Source organism: Balaenoptera ricei, chromosome 5 (assembly GCF_028023285.1).
Source record: "Balaenoptera ricei isolate mBalRic1 chromosome 5, mBalRic1.hap2, whole genome shotgun sequence".
NCBI lineage: Eukaryota > Metazoa > Chordata > Mammalia > Artiodactyla > Balaenopteridae > Balaenoptera > Balaenoptera ricei.
In genome coordinates this window covers 125221534-125235447 of record NC_082643.1, presented here as the reverse complement: position 1 = coordinate 125235447, position 13914 = coordinate 125221534, and positions in this window count along the sequence as shown.

The window sequence follows — 13914 nt, the reverse complement described above, 5'->3', positions numbered from 1 at the left end:
TTTAATTGAGGAACTGAATTCACCCCTCTAACTCTCCTTTCTCTCTCTCTCTCTCTCTCTCACTCTTTCCTTCTCTTTTCCTATTAAACTGAGATAATAGTGTTAAGGACCTCGTTGGATTATTGCAAGGATGAAATAAGACACGTATGGTGTCTGGCACATGACAACACCCAGTGTACAGATGATGGTGTTTGTGGCCATGAGTCTGGTGATGGGCTGTCACAGGACTTCTCTGGCATATGAGTGGCTCACATCCCTGGGCAGATGAATAGGCACATAAAAGGTCAACTCTCTAGTTCTGCTTTTCTCATCTGAAAATTAACGACTTGGACCAGAGAATTTTTAGAAACTGTCCAACTCTAATATTCATATTCAATTAGTGTGTCATTATGACCCTTTGTTAAAATAATTGAAAAAATGATAAACATATTTATTTTTTCTTAGTCAGAATTTAGGGGAAATAGCATATTTGTATTGGATATTTCTCACTTGTGACTCACTTGTTGGATGACTTTTCTCAAGTCTAAATACATTAAACTTCATACTCCACAAATATCAAATAATTGGGAATCCCGTGATTCATATAACCAACAGGAATACTGAGAAAACCATTTAACAAATGCAGAAGGAATTCATGCCAAAAAAATTGGTTTTTGCCTTAATTGTATGATTCGCCGAAATAGTTTTGTAAATTAAGCATATAATGCAATTCTCTTTTGTGAAAATTATTTTTGACTCACCATGTCCCTGTGTCAAACAATTGAATCCATGAGCTGTGAGTAAGTGTGAGATAATAGAAAATATATATATTGGTCTCTGCCCAGGTTCCTGGCACAGAGCTCCTGAAACCCTTGTAGTTTCTTAAGTGATTAGAGACTGGGAACATCTTTTGTTCTAATATTTGGTCTTTAACCTTGGTTTCTGACACAGGGCTCCTGAAACCCTTGTAATTTGCTGGGGGATAGAAGTGTCTTCTGTTCTAATGCAGCAACTCTGGATGGGCTCCTGGGATGGGAGCTGCTCACAGGAAAGACCAAGCCATGATTAGGAGCTTGGAATCTTCAGCCACGCCCCACATTCTCTTGAGACGGGAGAAGGGCTGAAAATAGAGTTAATGCTCAGTCATGCCTAGGTGAAGCGTCCATAAAATCCCAAATGCACGAGGTTCAGAGAGTTTCCAGGTTGGTGAACTCATCGCACTGGAAGGGCAACTCACCCTAACTCCACAGGACAGACGCTCCTATGCTCTGGACCCTCCCAGACCCTGCCCTATACATCTCTTCATCTGGCTGTTTCTCTGTATCCCTTACCATATCCTTTAATAAACTGGTAAATGTGTTTCCCTGAGTTCTGTGAGCCACTCTAACAAATTAGTCCAACCCAAGGAGAGGGTCATTGGAACCGCCGATCTCTAGCCAGCTGGTCAGATGAACAGGTGGTAACTTGAGTTGGTGACTGACATCTGACGGGGTGAAGGGGGAAGGTCAATCTCGTGGGACTGGGCCTTTAACCTGTGGGATGTGACACTGTCTCCGGGTAGAGAGTGTCAGAATTGACTTAAATTGTAGGACACCCAGCTGGTGTCACAGGCAATCACTTGTTGTGGGGAAAAACACCTCTACACATTTGGTGAACAGAGGTGTCAGCAGGGAAGTGTTCTATGAGTGAAAAAGAAGACACACCAGGGATAAAAACACACTAGGGAAGAACAGGGTTTTTCCCTGCAGCAGGAGGGAAAGACTGGGTTGTTTTTCCATTTCCATAGGATATAACCTGAGATTCTAAAGCCGTTTTTCTCTCAGGCAAAATACAGAATATGCTAAAGACTTTTCCATGAGAGACATGAGCTCACTGGAAGCATAGACAATGAACAGGAAGCATTTTGCTTAACCTATAGCATATAGAAGTCCGAGTGACTTTTCTTTCATCTATGTCGGAAAACACATCTACATTGCACGTGGTTCCCTAGGAGTAGGATACTTTATTCTTTGAAACATCTGGCATCCAACTTGCCACCATTGAAAATGACTAAAATAGCATGTCCTGCTTCTTCACTATAAAAGTCATGAGTCAAACCCACATCCTTGGGATGTCTGTTGTCCCTGAACTACATAGGGGACTGAATGCTCAGAGTGAGTGCAACAAAAAAAAAATTAGTTCCGAAACTTTTGGACAAATAAGGAGAATCGCTCTGAGCACAGACTAAATTGGACTGGAACATATATTTGGTTTATGCAGCCAAAGTACATAATCAAGTATAACAAAACAAAAGTTTGATACCAAACTTGCCAGGGAAACTTGTTTTGTCATTCTGAAATCTGGTCCACTTTAAGCAAATCTTCCCCAAACCAAAAACAAATATCTAATCACACACTATGTTGTTGGTCTCGAGTGGTCTTAAAATCACTGCACTGATTGTAAAGGTAAGAAATCAGTCCACTATTTAGAGAAAATCCTGGTTACTTAAATTTAGTTTTCAGGTTGAGAAGTTAATATAAATGTATCTTAGCTAAGTATATGTACTATACCCTGTAAGATATACTTGCAAAATTACTAGAAATCAATCAATAGGTCGGTGTTCCTATGTGCTTAATACTGAGGCAGCCACACTGAAAGACATAAAAGTCAAGGCTCCTGGCTTCATGATTGCTGCCTAATTAATTGGGCAGTTATTAATATTTGCAAGCCCTAACTCAAAAAGCTTAATAAGAATGCAATAATTTAATACCATGGACTGTCAATGTCAGTTCTCAAGTTCAACTGATTCCAATAATACAATTCTGGAATTAATGTATAGGCTTAGAAATACCGATATACCTTACTGTTACCACTCACACTTTCTACCTACCTGTGGAACCATTTTTTCTGTTCCTAGAACCACTTCTTCCTGCAAGTGGCCTCCATTTCCAGTTTAATACTGGATCTTTATCTTCTGCCTATCTTTTCCAACCCCCCGTCTCAGTCTAACTTGCTTTTCCCACTTTCCCCACCTTCTAATCCATTCCTTCTCTCTCCTCCAAAGGTCAGACACTAGTATCAAGGCCATATTTCTAGTATCTTTAATGGTACTCCCCAACATTACAAAGTCTATATGCTAATATACCTTATTAAAAAGCTATAAAATTTCACATATACTTCTTTTAAATACACACGCATAAGCCTTCTTTCAAAATGCCAGCCTTGGGGTTTCCCTGGTGGCTCAGTGGTTAAGAATCCGCCTGCCAATGCAGGGGACACGGGTTCGAGCCCTGGTCTGGGAAGATCCCACATGCCGCAGAGCAACTAAGCCCGTGCTCCACAACTACTGAGCCTGCACTCTAGAGCCTGAGCTCACTGCAACTAAAGAAAGCCTGCGTACAGCAACAAAGACCCAACGCAGCCAAAAGTAAATAAATAAAATAAATAAATTAAAACAAAAAAACAAAAAACAAACAAACAAAAAATGCCAGCCTTAAGAAAATTATGTCTTTTAAATTCATACTGTGAAGAAAAACAGTGAGATGTATGGTTTCCTTCCCTCAGCTGGAAAACATTCTAAAGGAACTTTTGGGTGTTTCTTTCAAAACATATCTTTTACTATTTGTCTACAGGACAGAACATGAAATATAAGATTTTCACTGTTCTGGTCCCAACCTACTTCTCCAGACTTCCTTTTTCACCAGTCCTATACCCTCCTCCCACTCTCCCAACCCAAACCCCATCATCTACATGAAGAATAAATATATATGTCTCAAAGCCACGTTAAAGTATCACATTTTCCCTGTAAAAGTTGACTGATTCCCCTAAGTGGAATAAGCCCGATTTAATGCCCTCAATGATATCCGATCAGATTTCTATCATGGCGCCTATAATTCTAGGATACATACGGTTTGGCATTCTGGAACTCTACTTCCAGAATTGCCCTCCCCATCTCAACCCCTGTAGCTATTTCAAGAGAAACCACATTTTTACATGACCCTCTCCCAATGGCCACACTTGACTGATCTAGAAATGGACCCCTGGTCTAAGCCAGTATGATCAGAGAACTTCTCAAGAATTTTTTAAACCAAAGCTTTGAAAGTTCATTGATCCCTCTCCTTTGTGGAAAGCATAAAGTTGCTAGACAAGAGTTGCAGTAGTGAGATCACCACCACAGGGAATGAATCTGGCCTGCAATGAGGGACAACGAAGGTGTCACTGTAAAGAAAAACACAGCCGTAGAAGAGGGAAATTCAGTGCTAGGGGAAATTACCGTTGCCAGCTGTTCCCAAGGCTTGGCCGCACCCGTGTCTTTCATGCTTAGTTCAGAACTTCACTGGATTCTGTAGGCCGATGAATTCCCCATTTCTCTTAAACTAGTTTAAGGTGGGTCTCTGTCACATGCAACCCAAAGAGTCCTAACTATATAACTGCCCTTATTTTTGTCATATGCCTGTTTCCCTTGAACAGATTGCAAGCTTCTGGAAAGCATGGGATATGTGTTATTTATCCCCAGTGCAAAGCATGACTCTTGGCACAGAGTAGCCACTAAATGAATAAATAAATGAGAAAAATAAATGAGCTAAGTGACTATACCACGAGCAAATTAATCTAGGCTAGTAGCTAATTATTCTGTTCAGCAGCAACGTATATTTTTACTCTGGCCATAACTGGTGCAGTGCCACTGTTTTAGGTCCTAAGGTAACTAATTTAAGCACATAATCAATCTAAAAAGGGAGATGGAATAGAAAACATGTACAAAGATAAACACATAAACATAATTAGCCATGGAAATAGCTACTTATCTTGTTTATAACTGGTTAAATAACAATTTATATTAGGTAAAAGAAAAATCAACATCCTTTCTAAGCTTACCACAATTTTAAACTTGGGGACCATCATGATACCAAAGCACATATTAAGTAAAAGTTTCTCTTTTTTCTTGTTTAGACTTTAATAACCTTTATGTCGATACATTTTCACACAGATCTTTAGACACATAGACACAATAATCATAATGCCAATGAAAGCTTTAAAATATGATACAAATGTCACTGTAAAGACATTTCGTGAAATCCTTCCTTTAAAAGAATACAAAATGTTTCCTACACAAGGATAAATTTTTAAGAGAACAAATGGGAGACTGAGTGAAGATAGTGTGGTTGGTTTATATTCTTTTCCCACCAAAAAAATATAATTGGTGGTGGGAGTGGCCTGGGTCTCACAGCACTGCAAGATGACTAATAGTATATAAACCACACAAAACTGTTCATCCATTCAGCTCCATTTGAGGGGAAAAATAAGAGGGTTTTAGGCTTCCCAACTTCACAAGGACTTATAGTACTCTGAGATTTCCACTTAGCTTCTGCTTTTGTCCAAATATCTTACATTCCAGAATTCTAGATTCAGCCAACACCAGATGGATTCTTCAAGTTTACTGAGGTCTGAACTTGAAGCCCACAGGAAGCTCTGTGAACAGCTTTAGGGTCTGAGATGCTGAAAGGGCCTCGGGGGTTTACAAACAACCGCTCTGTGTCAAATCGGCTCAAAGCAACGTAGCTGGCAAGAGGCTCACCCCGCAGCTGTAGGGAAGTACATACGGGGTCAATCCCCTGGCTACCAGGGCCATCGGCCAACTCGTCTCTCTCAGAAAGGATTCAGTCAAAATCACCAATGTTACCTCCTCAAGGTACTATTAATGTCAAATTTCTGAGACCTCTAAGAAGAGTTCACTGCCACTTCTCTAAACTGTTTGAACGTTCAATCACAATGTCACATCATCTTGATTTCTAAATTAAATGCCTCATGTTGCAGCCAAAGTCCTCTTCCATGGTCTCTCCTCGGGGATGATAAAGTACAAATAGTCCCTCTTCTGAGTAACAGCACTCCTCATATGTAAGAGAGTTGTCTCACTTAATATTTTCAAGGTCTTATTTATGATCAAATAACCATCTGTGTGCTTCTCCTCAGAACCATTTCCAGGTTCTTTTTCATAAACAGTGAAGTCCTAAACTGGATATAATATATAACAGGAGCACTTCATAATCTCCTTCTACCCAGGTTTTTGAGTCATAATTTAGCTGGAAAACCTTCAAGGAGTGCTCTGCTCTCAACATATATACTCACCCTACATACCCACAGTTCCTATAATCTCACAAAGGAGTGTCCAGAAAAAGCCATCCATACTCATCGTTTGCTCTCCCTACCTTCCACCTCAACCCAGGATAATCTGGCTTTTGCACAATTAGAACTGTTCTTGCCAAGATTCGAGTTGACAAATCTAATGAACGTTTTTTGGTTCATATCTCAGTAAACTTCTTGGCAGTGTTGGACCACCATGCTTTCTTCTGTCTGGTAACATCATTTTTTCCTCCACATTTCAGGAAGCGTCTTCCAGATTCCCTGCAAGGCGCCTCCCTGCCTGCCTTTTAAAGGTTCATGATTCTTGCACTGTTGGTGGGAATGTAAATTGATACAGCCACTATGGAGAACAATATGGAGGTTCCTTAAAAAACTAAAAATAGAATTACCATATGACCCAGCAATCCCACTACTGGGCATATACCCAGAGAAAACCATAATTCAAAAAGACACATGCACCCGAATGTTCATTGCAGCACTATTTACAATAGCCAGGTCATGGAAGCAACCTAAATGCCCATCAACAGATGAATGGATAAAGAAGATGTGGTACATATATACAATGGAATATTACTCAGCCATAAAAAGGAACGAAATTGAGTCATTTGTTGAGAAGTGGATGGATCTAGAGACTGTCATACAGAGTGAAGTAAGTCAGAAAGAGAAAAACAAATATCGTATATTAATGCATGTATGTGGAACCTAGAAAAATGGTACAGATGAGCCGGTTTGCAGGGCAGAAGTTGAGACACAGATGTAGAGAATGGACATATGGACACCAAGGGGGGAAAACTGCGGTGGGGTGGGGATGGTGGTGTGCTGAATTGGGCGATTGGGATTGACATGTATACACTGATGTGTATAAAATTGATGCCTAATAAGAACCTGCAGTATAAAAAAACAAACAAAACAACTAATACTAAACTTTCATTGGGTTACTTGTATGGAAATATGTTAATATAAATGTTTCAGACATTACATGAAATTTCTAAAAAAAAAAAAAAAAAAAAAGTTCATGATTCCCAAGGTTCCCATCCAGGCTGCCCCCTCTCTTCTCTTCATCCCTGCTCTCCCTGGGCCAGCCCTCATATGCCTATAATATAGCTACACCCACATCCCGGTGCATATCACATCAGTATCTTCAGCTTAAATCTTCCTCATAAGTTTCAGTTCCTTTTCCACCATGCCTGCTAGAAATTGCACCCACAAACACTTAAAACTCAACATGTTTCACACCTCATACGTTATCTAGGTAGCGAATGGCCCAGCATTTACCCAGATTCTCAAGCTAGAAACCTGAGAACACTTGCCTCTTCTTTTACTCATTCATTCACTCACTCAAAAATTCTCTATATTTGCCTCTCCCCTATTTCAATACTACACAACAAATAACTTCCCTACCCCAGTGACAAAACAGAGGTTAAAGAAACTACCACATAGGGGCTTCCCTGGTGGTGCAGTGGTTAAGAATCCACCTGCCAAGGCAGGGGACAGGGGTTCGATCCCTGATCCGGGAAGATCCCACATGCCGCGGAGCAACTAAGCCCGTGTGCCACAACTACTGAGCCTGAGCTCTAGAGCCCGCGAGCCACAACTACTGAAGCCCACGCGCCTAGAGCCCGTGCTCTGCAACAAGAGAAGCCACCACAATGAGAAGCCTGCATACCGCAACAAAGAGTAGCCCCTGCTCGCTGCAACTACAGAAAGCCCACACGCAGCAACGAAGACCCAATGCAGCCAAAAGTAAATTAAATAAATAAAGGCACTAATCCCATCATTAAAAAAAAAAAAAAAGAAACTACCACATAAATGGATTGGTGTTACAGATTGTTATAAATTTATTGAGCTAAAAGTATGGTATGCCATGAGGAAACCTACTTGGGGCTTTGAGGAAGTCACATTAAGCTAAGTCTAATGCGCAGTGTTAGACTGAGCAGTGTTACGTCTGCCTGCTTCTGCCCATCTCCCTCCTTTCCTCTGCAACACGCCTGTGTTCATTTGAATTCGCATAATTTCCTCTGTAGCGAAGCCATAGCATAAATGTTTACTTCTCACCAGTTACACCATCCACTCTCCTAAAATGTAAATTGGATTCCTGTCGTTCCCAAGCCTAACATCCCTCACTATCTTCCCTTCACCGTGAGGTCAGAATCTAAACCCACTCAATACCGCGCACAGGAACCTTCATGATCTGACTGGGGCCTTCCTCGATTTATGGAAACCTTGGTGCTTGCAGAGTTCCTCACGTGGAATGTCCTGCCCTCTACCCAGTCCCTCATCTGATGATTTTCCATTCATTTTTAGGACTCATTTAGTGTTCATTCTAAGCTGACTTACGGTCCAGGCCATCTAACTACCCAGCTCCAGAAAGCACCATTTACATGGGCTCCGGGAGACGCCGTTGGCAGGGAATTCAAGGTGACCAGCGCGCATGCAGAGCTGCGCAGGGATTCAGCCCCGCCCCTGGTGTAGACTCCCCACAGGAGCGCTTTCACGGGGCCTGGACGCAGGTCGATCAGAGTGCGGTCCACACTGTATTGTCCCGGCTTGTTTTCCGTGACCTCCCTAGACTGAACCCCCTGCAGGCAATACAAACACATGGCAACACGCCTGGTACATGGTCCATGCTCAAGGACTGTTTTGGGAAATCTGAAAGGAAGTGAAATATTGTAAAACAAAAAGGAGAGAAAATAAAATAATGGACAATGGATTTTGCTATTCTCATGCAAGTTTGTATGAGAGATTATATCTTTGATGGGTGGGCATTTTCCAATGAGTGCCTTAGGGTGTCTTTCTCTTTTCATTCTTTTGCCCCAAAGAACCTATCTTGTTAATATATTTGCTTCCAGTGCTACATGGCCCTACCACTCCAGGGGTAACTCCTTCCAGGACATTCTTATCATGTAATCAAGCTAAAATATCCCTTCTTTTCATCTAACTTGAAAAGCTGTGTTTCCGTGTCATAAGGGGAAAAGGTACAAAACAGGAAAAACTGTTACCATAGAGGCGCATACTGGTTGTATTTTATTTACTAGCACCATCTTCCTGCTCACTCTATCCATCCTGGGAACCTATCTGTAAATCTTATCACTTCTGAGGGAATTCAGTGACTTATCTAAAATAACAAACTCATATATTATTAATATATATGATATACATATGTGCAAACACACATATACACATATGCACACATATATGCAAATGTATGTATAAAATCTTGGGTTTTCTTATGATTACATTAGTAATACATGCTCATTGCAAAAATCCAAATGTTTGAATCCTTGAATAAATAAATATTTCTCTTACTTTCCTGATCCAGAATTTTTGACTTTAAAAAGTGAGTGATATAAATCTCCTTTATCCTTTAAAATCTACTCTCTGGAGGAAATTAATATTAACAGTGTGCTATTTTCCTCAATTTTTACCTATGTAGATATCTTCATTATTATACATATACATCTCCTATAGATTTCTAGTTGTTTTTAACAAAATAGAATTATGCTATACATATGTCTTCAACATGGCTTTTCATTTAATATATCATGAATGTATTTCTAGGTCACTATTTATAGATTTGACTCATCTTTTTCAGACAGACTAATAAATTTCTATAGTATAGATGTATCATAAATTTAAACATTTCTTATTTATGGCCTTCAGTTTATAGACAATTTTTAATAGAGTTGGGGATGGGAAAAGAAGAAGAAATACGCCAGGGGCCAGATCTCCCTGTGCTGCCATATTCCTGCACAGAATTTTAAGGATTCCAAGAATTCTAAATTCCAATGTACTTTCCTGGTCGTTATGAAGGTACAGTTGTCAAAGTAGGAGGATAGAACATATTTTACTTAACATTCTATCAGTTTAACTCACAATTGTTAAATATTTAGACATATGATATGTGGCCCTCCATTCATACTTTTACAATGGGTCCCACAAATGTTAGGGGAAGTTCTGAAGTGTACAAATCATTTGGTAATACTAAACAAGATGAAAGTGAGAGAAATAAAGGAGAGAGAGAACCACAAATGAACAACATTAAGAATGAAAAGTGGACAACATTACTGGATACAACAGAAATTAAAGAGAACACTAAGAAAAAGCATGTTACTTAAACAAACTAGACAAATTCATAGAAAGTCATATTTTACCAAAACTGCCTTATGTTTAAAGAAAAAGCCCAAATAGTCCTATAACATTAAATAAATTGAGCAAAAAATAAATAAAAGAGTAGGTAAAAATTTACCATGAAGGAAAAATAAAACAACTGGGATCTGATAGTTTTATAAGTTCTATCAATCAAAACATTCAAGAAACAGATAATTCCAATACTACACAAGTTCTTTCAAAAATAATTTAAAAACAAAAGTTTTCAACTCATTTTATGAAACTGTTACACTCTCGATTCCAAAACTAAAGAAGGACATACAAAGAAAGAATGCTACAGGCTGATCCCATGTATGAATTTTGATGCAAAATGCTGAACCAATTATTAGCAAGCCAAATCCAGTAATTAATAAAAATGATATGTTATACCAAGTTTGGTTTATCCCAGAAGTGCTAGAGTGATTTGTCATTAGTAATTCTATCAATAAAACTCATTACTTTAATAGATTTAAGGGGGGGGAGGAAATATGACGATCTCAATAGATACTGGAAAGGCATTCAATGAAATTCAAATTTGATTCATAATAGATACTAATAATGGAAGAGTATTTCCTTAAAGAGATGATGAGTACCCTTAAAAAAGAAAAGAAAAGAAAACATCAGCAGAAGTTATATTTAACGATGAAACATCAGAAATATTCCCATTAAAATCAGGAACAAGTAAAGGAAAAGAAATAAAAAGTTAATTCCTAGAAGTGGAATAACTGAGCCATAGGGAATGAATGTCTTTAATTTTAATAGATACTACTGAATACCCTCCCAAAAGGTTCTGCTATTACAGCCCCCAGTATCAATATATGAGTGCCCGTTTCCCCACCCTTCTATCAACACTGAATGTTAGTCTTTTTAATTATTGCCATCTGATACCAAAGACAAATTTCATTTCAGCTTTGTAAAGTGCCTATTCATGTCGCTTGTGGAACCTCACTTTTACTTTCGGTTGTTGGAGCATACCGTTAGTACTGAATTGGGGGCAGGGGGCCTAAGACAGGTTGCTGGTAGTCTTAATGGAGCCTAACGGTTTCAGTCAAAATGGAAAAGTATCTTGATAGTTTTTGACCCAAAAGAGTTGAACCTGCACAGTATAACAATATTATCTTATGCATCAGAAACTGAGCCAGGAAGTCCTTGTCTTTGCCTGATGCCCTATTCCAGCCACCACGGCCTTCCAGAGGCTTCACGGCAGGCAACAGAGTGAGACAGTTCTGGTGTTTCCAACCATGGAACTCCCACGAGGAAAGGTCTCTAAGATCCCAACCTGGAGACACTGCCCTCAAGCCACGGTCCTCAGGTGAATGTGGGCACTACAGCCTCAAGCCCAGAGGGGTACCCACCAACACGGGCACCCCCCTTGCTGCCAGGTCTATGAAAACTCAGTGACAGGAAGATGAGGGAGTCCAGTTCTCTTAGGTTCTTGTCTTAATTTCTTTCTCCCATCAAAGACCTTTTTTGCAGATGGATGAGGTTCCACAGAAAGCCATTCTGTGACCACAGATTCGGCATGAGTTTGTAACCCAAGCCTTTTGCTTAAATCCCCAGGAACAGGAGGGTGGAGACACGTTTCAGAGTTGTATGACTTTTGAAACCCTTCCCAACAGCCAGGTCGCTGCTATTTGTTGCTCTTCTTCAGGGATAACCGTAGTCCTTCCTCACTTGCCCTGCCAGGGTTAAGATTTAACACAAGCAAAGAAGTCTTTGGATTCGCATAGGTCTGGATTAAACATCAGCTCCTCCATACAAAGGCTGTGTGCCTCTGAGCAAGTTCCTCCATCTCCTCATCTGTCCAGTGAAGGGAATAATAAAGCCCTCCATTGGGGGATTGTGGGGATTCAAGGAGGAAAATGCACGCAGATCATACCTGCCTCTTCATAAGTGCTCAATAAATGGTAGCTGTTATCACTATTATTTCTCTCAAAGAATTTTCCATTCTAGGTTCCCCAGTCATTCCTGTTCTTCAGCAGTTTTCTCACCTCCTCAAAGAGATTCCAAATCCAGCCTTAGATTAAGAATCACTGTCACATGCCACATAGTCTGAGCACAATTCATAGCTATGTCCATACTGCGCCCTCTAGTGGCAACCCAGGGACTATCTGATGCTTTGGAGGCGTTTGCTCATGGCCTCCAGGGTGACCATAGGGGTGTAAGTCCCTGTCTCACAATGCCAGGTACATGCTTTCCACTCCAAACTTCACCCAGGCCTTGGCTGTGGTGGTGCTCAGAGGGCACTGACACACCTTCAAGTCTGAGTGAGGCTCGATTCCATATGGCAGGAAATCACCAATCACTACTACCAGTCAGCCTTCAAGTTCCAGAAAGCAGGAGACGTGTATACATCAACACAATCATCTTCATACGTCCACCTGGGACCACTGGGTACATAGATGTAAACTTTATTTAGAGATAGTCCTGAGTATCTCATGGTTCTACAACACAGATAACAGATGACTAATAAAGGCCTATTAATTAATAGCTTGAGATTATATCTGCTCTTGGGTCTGGCTGTTCCAAAGTAGTAAAACCAAAACATTGGTGAGATTATAGAAGAGCCATGAGAAATTTGTTGACACAAAATTCCAACACAGCTTGGAATTGTTTTCTCAATAGGAGAAGGAGAAATGAGAGCTAACACCTATATAGCACTTGCCCTATGTTAGGTCTAAGGGCCCTGCATGTATTTGCTCATGTAACCCTCAAAACAACACAACAAGGCATTTATTTTCTCCATGTCCCAGATGAGAAAACTGAGGCACAAAAGACATTAATAAGTTGTCTGAGGCTAACAGCCACAAAATGGCAGAAGTGAATGAGTGACAAATGGCTCAAGGAATGCTAAACTACAACTTTAGAAAGCTTGTCATTGAAAGAAAAAACAGACTAAGAAAAGAGATACGTGACATATTCTAACACAAAGCAGACCCCCATCAATGTAACTGGATGTTGACAGTAGGATGGTGAAAGGACTCAGCGTGAGGAAGGGAACTTAGAAACTGTTGAAACAATCCAATCAGCTGTTCCTTGAAACTCAGACGGCGGTCACGTTTGAGTTGAAGAACGACTATGAACTCCTCTTGCTCTGGGTCACACTTTCTAAACCCAAGCCACATCTCCTGACATAAAACTCTAAACCATAGCTCCTACTATGAAATAGAAGAAATGTAGCGGCTCTCCTAAGGGGCTTCTTCACCGTGCACAAAGATGAAAACTTGGACAGGTCTATGGTCGTCACGCTTTGAGAAGTTATTTTCATGATTCACTTGTTGAGACGTGAATTAAACAGACCAAGACGCTAACCCTAAAACGTGTCCTTGATTAGAGCTTATTCCGCTCTACAAGCAATGGTTATCCAGTTTATGTGTCTCTGGATCCTCCATTATCAACTTATTTCTTCTTGGCTTGTTATACGCAGTCATGGCAGAGGACCTTTGGCTCAGTACTAACGGTGTGGTTTTTGACTCCTGTCCTGAACTAAGTCTGCATCAGTGAAACTTTCCTTGGCTTTTACAGCTTATCGGAAGTGGGATGTGCCTTGTCCTTCCTGAAGTATGCATAGTCCCCAGTAATCCTCTTCTCGGAGGTGGGGATCCTCAAGCACCCTCAATACCCTCACAGAGCCCTGCAGAACCCAAGGCCACCAGTACTTGCCAGCCA